Source organism: Nylanderia fulva, unplaced genomic scaffold, assembly GCF_048542155.1.
Source record: "Nylanderia fulva isolate GAGA-0341 unplaced genomic scaffold, ASM4854215v1 Scaffold1330, whole genome shotgun sequence".
NCBI classification, from domain to species: domain Eukaryota; kingdom Metazoa; phylum Arthropoda; class Insecta; order Hymenoptera; family Formicidae; genus Nylanderia; species Nylanderia fulva.
The window spans coordinates 2837-13092 of NW_028189549.1; the positions used below are offsets into that span (position 1 = coordinate 2837).

At 49.7% G+C, this 10256-nt stretch overlaps 2 pseudogenes; both read right to left on the minus strand.

Moving 5' to 3' along the window:
- Window positions 1-4197: 4197 nt before the first annotated feature.
- LOC146724417 (large subunit ribosomal RNA) lies at window positions 4198-6610 on the minus strand (annotated as a pseudogene).
- A 2106-nt stretch (window positions 6611-8716) lies between these two features.
- On the minus strand, window positions 8717-9778 carry LOC146724418 (small subunit ribosomal RNA; annotated as a pseudogene).
- Window positions 9779-10256: the final 478 nt, after the last annotated feature.

A 10256-nucleotide genomic window follows, 5' to 3' on the forward strand; every position in this document is an offset into this window, starting at 1 on the left:
ATCTCGCGGCGTGTTGCTTTCGCCGGACGAGCGACAAATTCTTCCAAGTTTGCTCTCGGCGTGTTGCTTTCGCCGGTCGAGCGAAAATTCTTCCAAGTCCGTTCGCGGCGTATTGCTTTCGCCGGCGAAGCGAGAAAAATTTTCAAGTCGTTTGCCGGCGATGTTGCTTTCGCGGCCGAGCGAGAAATTTTTCCAAGTCCGTTCGCGCGTGGTTGGCTTTTTCGCCGGCGAGCAAGACTTTTTCCAAATCCGTTCGCGCGTTTTGCTTTCCGCCAGGCGACGAGACATTTTTCCAGCCCGTCGTTTCGCGGCGTGTTGCTTGCCTTCGCCGTCGAACGTGTGGAAGTCTCGTCTAACCGACAAGACGAAGTCCCCAACCCTAGGGCTGAGTCTCAACAGATTCGCGGCGTGGTAACTGCTCTACCGAGTACAACATCCCGCCAGGTACCTAAGTCGTCTACATACGATTCCGGTCCGACATCGAACTTGCGAAACCCATGATCGACCGTTAGACTCCGTGCCGGCGTAGCGGTTAGATCCCGCGACGGGCGATTCGCCCGTAACGTCAACCGGGCTCGGTTCGACGACCGGCCCAGTACCGCCGCCTATTGTGTCACATTTTTTTTGACACATTGGCGGGCCTTTCGACTCACGAACTCCTAGAGATTTTGCCACCCATTCGACTGGAGAGGCTACTGCTTTAGAAGCGTTCAGGCTAACCCACGTATGTCGCTTCGCACCACCGGCCGCTCACCAGTGCGTGCAACCAACTGCCCTGAACCTTCGGTCCTCTCTTACTGAGCCGGATTACTATCATCGCAATGACTAGTCATCATTAGGGTAAAACTAACCTGTCTCACGACGGTTTAAACCCCTCACGTTCCCTTCCAAAATCCCAATCCAAGAAAGATTGTCGAATGCTCTACTTATATCGACAAATATGCCCATTACGTACTTTGATTCGGCCGATTTCACGCTGCTGACCGCTCTGCATATTGCGTCCTCCGTGATTGTCCCTTTATGAAGCCATATTGATTGTCGGAGCACATTTCTAGACTTTCGTAAATTACCTTGAAACGTTGTACCATGATTCTTTCGTACACTTTCCCAACAACTGACAACAGTGAGATTGGCCTGTACGATTTAGGACTCGCTCGGATCCTTTTCAGGGCTTTTGAGCAGCAGTTTTAAATCCGCCTGTTTCCATTGCTTTGGAAAGCTTGTTTTTATCAAAGCATGTGTGTTGAAGAGTGAGTAAAGTGCGTTTGGTGCTGCCTTCCAAACTATTTTATATTTCCCGCTGTTATTTTATCCGTACTCAGGAACTTTTTCTTCTTTGTTCTTTTAATTGCTTCATCTATTTCGTCCATTGCTTATTTCCTGTTCCATATTGTAGTTTAAGTATTGCTATATCTGTTCTTTATGTTTGTGAATCCTCTGCTTCTGTACTTTCCTCTCCATCCGGCATTAATGTTTCCAAAAGTCTCTTCGCCGATGAAGTCCAATCAGTGTAAAATCGCTACCTAATTTAATCGTACTTAGGATATTACTATTTTTAATCTTTCCCATCATTAGCTTGTATGCCAGTCCCCAAGGGTTTTTCGTAGTGTTCCGGTTCACGTAAATCATTCACGAGTCCTTTTTTGCCTTTCCAATCTCTCTCTTGTAGTCCCTTCTTAGTCTGCAGTATATATCAAAAACTGTATTCATACGGCCTTTTCATATTTAAGTTTCCTGTACCGTTTACGCTTCCTTTACGAGATGCCGCCAATCTTTTCTTTAAGTTGGTCAGTTGTTCGCTCTACCACGGTACTGTTTTCCTAGACAGAGGTCTTCTCCTACTTAGATTGCTACTGCATATAAGATCAATCTTTCTATTAAATAGATTAACGGCGTTCTCCGGACTTGTATTTGTGATTTCTTTACAAAAGGTCCCATTGAGTTCTGATTTAATAACATCGCCAAACTGATCCCAATTGACCTTCTTTAAGTTATAGAGTTGTCCTGTGATTACCTGATTTGTTTCTGAATTTTATTGTTGTTATGTTCAAAGTATATACAATTATGGTCTGAGGAAGTCATTTTCGGGAAGACCTTCCAATCATTAATATCCTTCAGGACTCCACTATTCACCACAGTCAAGTCTATATTGGCCTCTCCTATTATAGTAGAGAACGTTGGTTCGTTTCCAGGCTGATTCAAAATGTATACATTTTTATTTATTAGGAAATCCTCGAGTAATTCGCCTTTCGCGTCGTTCTCTTTGCAGTACCAAGTTTTGGAGTGAGCATTGGAGTCCATTGATATGATCATGTCGTGGCTTTTGAACGTTTCTATTATAGTCTCCAACTTATTAATAAAATAGTTTAGCTCCATGGAAAATTGACAATAAACTGATACCAAATATAAGTTTACTTCATTATGTACTATATGTGCGCAAGCTATATGTTCGTCCGTAAACTGTTCGATTTTTGTGACAGTTATTTCCTGATTATATACAACTATAGCAGCTTTTGTATCTGTCACCTTATTACTTTGAACAACTCTTGCACCAAGTGAAGCGCAGCCTTTGACTTGTCCTTGGAATACGTATGGTTCTTGTATCAGACACACATCAATGCCTTGTTCCTCTACTTTTAATCTTAATTCGTATGATGCCGTCTGCGAACGGCCAACATTTATTTGAAAGAATTTATCATTATGTATAATCTATTTTATTCTTTACGATTTCAGTTACTCTTAGATACTCCGGGCATCTCTTGTCACTTACAGTATGAATGTGTGTCTTTCCTTTAGCTCTTGTACAATTAGCGCAGACTGCAGATTTCTCTCTCTCTCTGAGCAATTGGTGCTTATATGGCCCGCCCCCCCCACCCACAGTGTCCACAAGTGGGGGTCTTTTCCTTGCAGTGTTAACACTGTGGCCTTAAGCCTAGACAACGGAAGCACCTAGTCAAGGCATAAGTAATCATTAACCTTGTATGATCTCCAGTCAATATATAGTCGTTCTTGCTCCAAGAGTTTTCTTCTTCTCTCTCCGTCACCTCTATTACCAGTTATTAGTATTTCGGTTTTAACAAAATGTGTTGGTATCTGTATTCACCGCTTGTTATTTCTGCTTGGCGATTCCAAGTTTCAAACATTTTAGACTAAAATTGTTCGATAAACTGCTATGGTGGACAGACTTTTCTTCAGTCCATCTACTATCATACGGGTCCAGTTTTCTTAGGCAGCTCTGTTTTTAGCCACGCCACATACTTAATGTCTTATATTATCTGATGGATCTTTTTTAATTCGTTTTCCACCTTCCGTTTCACTAGAATGCCTCTGTCTCCCCACATTTCTACATGTCTTTTTATCCTTATGTCTTTAATTACACGGAGTCCATTTCTTTGTAAGTTTTTCTTTGCACATTCCCACACGTTTAAATTGTCCTTTCATTACAGGCTTAACAATCATACCGCAAGGGATTAGTCTTGAATCCGCTTTTTAGTGTAGTACGTTGGATAAGTCTTTTTTTTTCTTGTTCAGAGCTGTGTCCGCCCATGGAGTGAACGCCACTTGAACATAGGACATCGAACTGCTAGAATTTTCGATGCCAGGTACGTACACTTTAAATTTTTCTCTCTAAACGATATCTCTTGAATTTAATCCCGTATAGTAGCTTTATCCCACTAGAAGCCCTCATGGGTTTCCCCCCTTTTCCCTACTTCGGATCCACACCTGGATTTCCCCCTTACAGCGCCATACCTGCTAATTACTACGCCGGACAACAGATCTAAACTTAGGGCCCTTTTAACCCGCCTCTTAATTTCTTCACGTGACTTCAGACACTGGGCAAATCACATTGCTCAACCCCCGAGGGCCATCGCAAGGGCTTTGTTTTAATTAGACAGTCGATTCCCCTAGTCCGTGCCATTTTCTGAGCTGAGCGTTGAATGGCGGCCGAAGAGGACGACCACGAGGGCTCGCGGCCGCCACGGAACCTCGCAGCAAGGAAGATCCGCGGGGGGCCAAGGCACGGGACCGAGCTCGGATCCCGGCCCGGGCGCGGAACGCCGACCGTTCACCTCGCCCAGGCCCGCACGTCCACCAGACCCGCTTCCCGACCAACCCGACACCCCCGCTCCTCAAGCCAATCCTTATTCCGAGTTACGGACCCAAATTTGCCGACTTCCCTTACCTACATTATTCTATCGCTAGAGGTTTTTACCTTGGACCTGCTGCGGAATGGGTACGACTCGGCGCGACACCTCCACTGGCCCTCTCCTGGATTTTCAAGGTCCGAGGGAAAGATCCGACCCCGGCCGCAACTGCGGTGCTCTTCGCGTTCCCAACCTCTATCTCCCTGCTAGAGGTTTCCAGGGAACTCGAACGCTTATAGCAGAAAAAGAAAACTCTTCCCGGATCTCCCGACGGCGTCTCCAGGTCATTTTGGGTTACCTCGACGAACACTCTTACGAGGGGCCCGAATTGTATGCGGTTCCGCTGCCGGGTTCCGGAATAGGAACCGGATTCCCTTCGCCCGACGTGGCGTGTGTGTCTTTCGTATAATATTTTTTTAAATTTTTTTCTCGACACTCGAGTATATTGTACGCCCCTCATTGACATAGGATTTCTCCTAGGGCTTGGATCGACTGACTCGTGTGCAACGGCTGTTCACACGAAACCCTTCTCCACGTCAGTCCTCCAGGGCCTCGCTGGAGTATTTGCTACTACCACCAAGATTTGTACCGACGGGGGCTCCAGGCAGCTCGCGCCCCAGACCCTTCTGCGCTCACCGTCGCGAACCCCCTACTCGTCAGGGCTTCGTGACGACGCGAGAGAAGACTAACGCCCGCTCCCGGGTTTCCGCCCCACTTGCGCTGACGGCAAGTATAGGCTCGACGCTTCACGCCATCCATTTTTCAGGGCTAGTTGCTTCGCAGGTGATTGTTACACACTCCTTACGGATTCCGACTTCCATGGCCACCGTCCGCTGTCTTAAGCAACCAACGCCTTTCATGGTGTCCCATGAGCTCGAGTTGGGCGCCTTAACTCTGCGTTTTGGTTATCCACAGCGCCAGTTCTCTTACCAAAAATAACCCACTTGGCACTCTGATCCGAAAAGGGCTCGGGGTTCAAAATTTTAAAAAAAGCCAGAATCTCCCCCTTTAAATTTTGAGAATATTTGAGGCGTTTGGGCCCCAAGGGGCCTCAAATCTTTCGCTTTAACCAAGGGAACTCGCGCGCTTTCCCGTGGGGAACGGCCGAGTGCCACTACCCTGGGGGAAACTTCGGGGGAAAAAACCAGTTTACTAGTTTTTTTTCGATTACCCTTTCGCCCCTATCCCAGTTCCGACGATCGTTTTGAAACGTCGAATCGAAAAGGGAAACCTCCACCAAGTTTTCCCCTGATTTTCGCCCCTAAACCAAAGGCATAGTTCCCATTTTTCGGGCCCCAAACTTGTCCCCTCTGGGGCGCCTCTTCTCGCGTTTAAAAACGAGACCCCCCGGGGAGGGGCGAGGGCCGCTGCAAACGGGCCCACCCTCCCTAGGTCGTCGGCCGGGCCCCGCCTTCATTTTCATTAGGGCCTTTTTGGGTCCGCGACAAGTCCCAATGACTCGCTACATGTTTAAAAACTCCTTTGGGCCCCTGTTTCAAGACGGGGCCTAAGAGTCCCAAGTAGTAGGCGCCCGACCGGTATCGTTCCCCCTGCGAGACCGCGGGGGGACGGTTTGCGGGCCCGTCCCAAGGGGTCCCTACTGTAAACAAAAGCGGCCAGGACCCGGGGGCGGCCGGGAAATTTCCCTAACCCCCCAGTAAACCCTCGCGCGCTTGCCCACGGTCTCGACCAACGTGAAAAGTTCGGTCCCCGATACCTTGCGCGTACCCCGAGCAGGGGGGGGGGGGCGACCGAGGGTTTGTTCGGGGTGCCGTTTTTTAAAACCGGGACGCGACAGCCCCGCACCCGGGCCGTAGACCGGCAAACCCCCGGGGTCCCCGACGTTTCTACTTGGGGAAAAGTGCACGCGACGACGCCGGACAAACGGCGCACGGGGAGCGTGCCCCGCCCCCCGCGAGCCGCAAGGACTTTCCCCGGGACAAAAACGCCGACCGACGCGAAGGGCCCCGGGGCCCCTGACATGAATCTCCCCGTTCGATCTTTTGGGGGTTTTTTTAGGTTTTCCCCCGAACCGGGTTTTACTTTCTCTTGAAAACCCCTCTTCAAATTTTTTTTCAAATTTTTTCCCCACGGGAAATTGTTCGCCCAAACGGTCTCCGGGGGGTCGTATTTAGCCTTTGATGGGGTTTACCAGCCACTTTTAAACTGCACTCTCAAGCAACCCCATCTGGGAGGGCCTCCCAGGCGCGCAAAAACCCGGGCCCGGGTAAAGGCAAACCCCCTACGGGTAAATGGTCCCATTTAAAATGGAAATTGGGCCGACGGCCCGGGCCCCCGGGATAACGGGCCTCCCAAAAAACCCACATTTCCCTTCGGCGGGAAACCCCCGGGGTTCGGTTCTGGGCTCTTTTTCCCGTTTGCTCGCCCCTACTAAGGAAATTTCCCGGTTATTTTTTTCCCCCTTTTTTTTTTCCCCTTTAAAAATATGCTTAAAATTTAGCGGGGAATCTCGCCTTCTCTGAGGTCCCTCGCATGTGAGTTTTTTTGTAGGCCCTTTTTTTCCTCCCCGCGTCGCTCATCGTCGGGCTCTTTCCCCTATAAAAATATTAAAAAAGGGAAGAGAAGAGCGGGCGAACGAGGGGAGCAGCAGCGGGGGCCCCAAAGAAAAACCGAGAAGGCAAATCTTTTCCCCCGGGGGCTAACCCCACAAAACACGCTTGGGGGAATGGAGACGGGTAATCGCGGGGGTTTGAAAATTCTCCCGGGTCTCCTTTTCTTTTTTATACGGGAAAATTTTGGGTGAATCGATTCGACGAGTACCACGGGGGCGCGGGGGTCCCCTTTTTTTTTGCTTTACAAAATTTCCCTGGACCGGACACCCCGGGTCGGCCCCCCGATTTTAAAACCCTTCTCCTAAAGAGGTAAAGGATTACGAAAGCCCTCTCCCCGGCGACGACGGGGCCGGTTTTTTTTCTTTCTCCGTAAAAAACCGTTTTGGTGTTCGGGCAAGGGCCTCCATAAGACCGCGAAACGCAAAACGCAAACCCAGAGACCGCGGCACAGAGTGCGAGGGGCATCCGGTCATCGTGTGATGTAAAGGAGAGGAGAACGGTAGACAAAACGCTACCCCCTTTCGGAACAACGACCACCCCCGCCCTCTAAGGGGAAAACGGTGCCTTCAAACCTTTCCCGAAACCCTTTTTTTTTGGGCCCTTTTTTTGCTCCCTTTTTCGCCCCGCTCTTTTCTCTCCCTCCATTTCTCCTCGGGTCTCGCGTAACAACCCCCGACTTGGATACCAAAAAACGCTCCCCCCCTTAAATTCCCCGCAGCATTCCCCTTGGGGGCGCGTTGCCAAAATTTTTCAAAACCTTTTGCGCTTCTCCCCCGCTCATTATTATTATTATTAAAAATTTTGGGGTGTCCCTTTCAACGGGCCCATGATTTTTCCCCCGCCGGGGGCCCAACCCGCGGGACAACACCCCCGAACGAAAAAGTCCAACATCGCTCGGACACCCATTTTAAGTTTTTTACAGGGGACCGCCACGCGCGCGGCCCCTCCTTTTTGGTCGCCCGCCCTCGTGGCCGTGCCCCGCCCCTTTCCGGGGGCAAGCATTTTTGGGGGGCCCAAAAAAGAAACCCCCATCCCGTCTGGTCCCCGGGAATTGTACCGGGCCGCAAGGTGCGGTTTGAAAATTTGATTTCTGTTTTCCTCAGTTTACAAGTTGAAGCGCAATTCTGCGTTTTTTCATCGACCCCCAGCCAATTTATCCACCCTTCAGGGTAAACGTTTGGGAAATTTTTTTTCGTTCGCGAAGAAAAGGCCTTCCCCGTTTTAAACCCCTCGTTTGGGCCCTTTTCTCGGCAAGAGAGAGGAATAATCGTGGTTTGGGTCTTCGATCCCTGTGCGGGGCGTCCCCAAGACGCCCCGCGGGCCCCCCGCCTCCCGCCAGGGAAGGGGTAACGGCACAAGATAAGTTGTGGTTTTTTCGTTCGGAAAACGTTTTTCCCCAACGGAGACCGGGCGAAAGCTCCCTTTTAAGAAAACCCTCGGACCGACACCTTTTACCCGATTGGGCGAAATATAAACGATCCCTTTTCTGTGTTTTATATATATTATAATAATAATATGGGGGTCCTCTCGCTCGGCACTCGCGGTTCGCACAACCGTGTGTTCTCGCACGCTGACCGCTGCCCCGCGACAACGGGGGAGGGCGCGCGTCGACGAACGTCGTGGGTGCTGCACACACGCGTGCGCGGGCATAGGTTACCCCCGGTTTCGCGCTCAACGCCGAATCGACGCTTCTGTGTGTGGGGGGCCGGAGAATGGCACCCACACGAGCGTGATCGCGAAGCGTCTCGCTCCGAATCGTCGTCGAAACAACCGCCGGGCGCGCTGCTCTGCTTGCCGACCTACTTTCGGTCAGAGAGGCGCGACGGCGTCCGTCGTTATACAAAACACAACCAACAAATTCCGTCAATCCGTTATTTTCTTTTTCTCTGAGAGCGCTTTTTCACGTCCATTCAGTCGCCGACTGCTGCGAGCGCGCGTCTCTCCCAAAAAGAGGACTCTCGACGCAGCAGCAGGATTACCCCTCCGGACGTTAATGATCCTTCCGCAGGTTCACCACTACGAACCTTGTTACGACTGTTACTTTCCTCTAGAATGATCAAGGTTGGTCATCTTCCCGGCAACATCGGCAATAGCCGAGGACATTGCCGCGCACCAAGTCCGAAGACCTCACTAACATCATTCAAAATCGGTAGTAGCGACGGGCGGTGTGTACAAAAAGGGCAGGGAAGTAATCACGCAAGCTTATGACTCGCGCTTACTGGGAATTCCTCGTTCATGGGGAACAATTGCAAGCCCCAATACCCTAGCACGAAGGAGTTTCAAGCGGGTTACCGGGCCTTTCGGCCAGGGAACACACGCCTGATTCCTTCAGTGTAGCGCCGCGTGCGGGCCCAGAACATCTAAGGGCATCACAGACCTGTTATTGCTCAAGTCTCGTGCGGCTAGAAGCCGCCTGTCCCTCTAAGAAAGATTTAGTTTGTACGTTGGTAGTAAAAACCCGCCAAGCCGAAGCCGGGGCCTTCGCGATACCATAAGGTACCCCTATTTAGCAGGCTAGAGTCTCGTTCTTTTCTCGGAACCAAAAAATCGCTCCACCAACAAAGAACGGCCATGCACCACCACCCACCGAATCAAGAAAGAGCTATCAAACCTGTCAACCTTCCGGTGTCTGGGCCTGGTGAGGTTTCCCGTTTAAGTCAAATTAAGCCGCAGGGTCCACTCCTGGTGGTGCCCTTTCCGTCAATTCCTTTAAGTTCAGCTTTGCAACCATACTTTCCCCCGGAACCCAAAACTTTTGGTTTCCGGAAGCTGCCCGCCGAGTCCATCGGAGGAACTCGGCGGATCGCTAGCTGGCATCGTTTATGGTTAGAACTAGGGCGGTATCTGATCGCCTTCGAACCTTAACTTTCGTTCTTGATTAATGAATGAGGGGAAGAATGAGAGCGTTGCGGAAGTGAGTGAGATACGTGTATGAGAGTAATTGGTGCGAGATTCCGTAAAATTTCCCGTTTACGGAGACGAACAAAATTTTAAAGTGTGCGAGTGAGAAAATACTTGGCATGTGGGAGAATATGAGGAACAAATGATGAAAATGTTGTGGGAAAAATGAGAGAATACAGGGTAAACTGGATGAGTGTATCGTCGAGCGAGTCGGATTTAGCCACGGGGGAAGTGGAATGAGCTATGCGAGCGTGAGTGCGAAAAATGTTTTAAAAGAGCGTGATTGAAAAGGTACAGGAAGTGAATGTGAAAAAGATTTAAAACGAAAGAGATAGTTATGCGGTAATAGTGAGAGCGGATATGCAAGTGCGAGTGTGACAAGTTGAGGAAGTAAAGGAGAGAATGATGAAGCCTGTGAGCAAGTCACTGAATGTGCGTGTGAAAGCGTGAGGAAAGTGAGGAATGGAGGTGTACGATTGAGACGATAAGCGAGAGTGAGTTGAAAAGAATAAGAGAGTGTGGTCAGTTTAAGAATCCGCCTAAATTGACTGCCTCCAAGATAGGCCCCAAAAATCATCTTGTACGATTTCCGAATGATAGGCGATTTAAAATGTTAATGAAGAATGTAAAAGAAAAG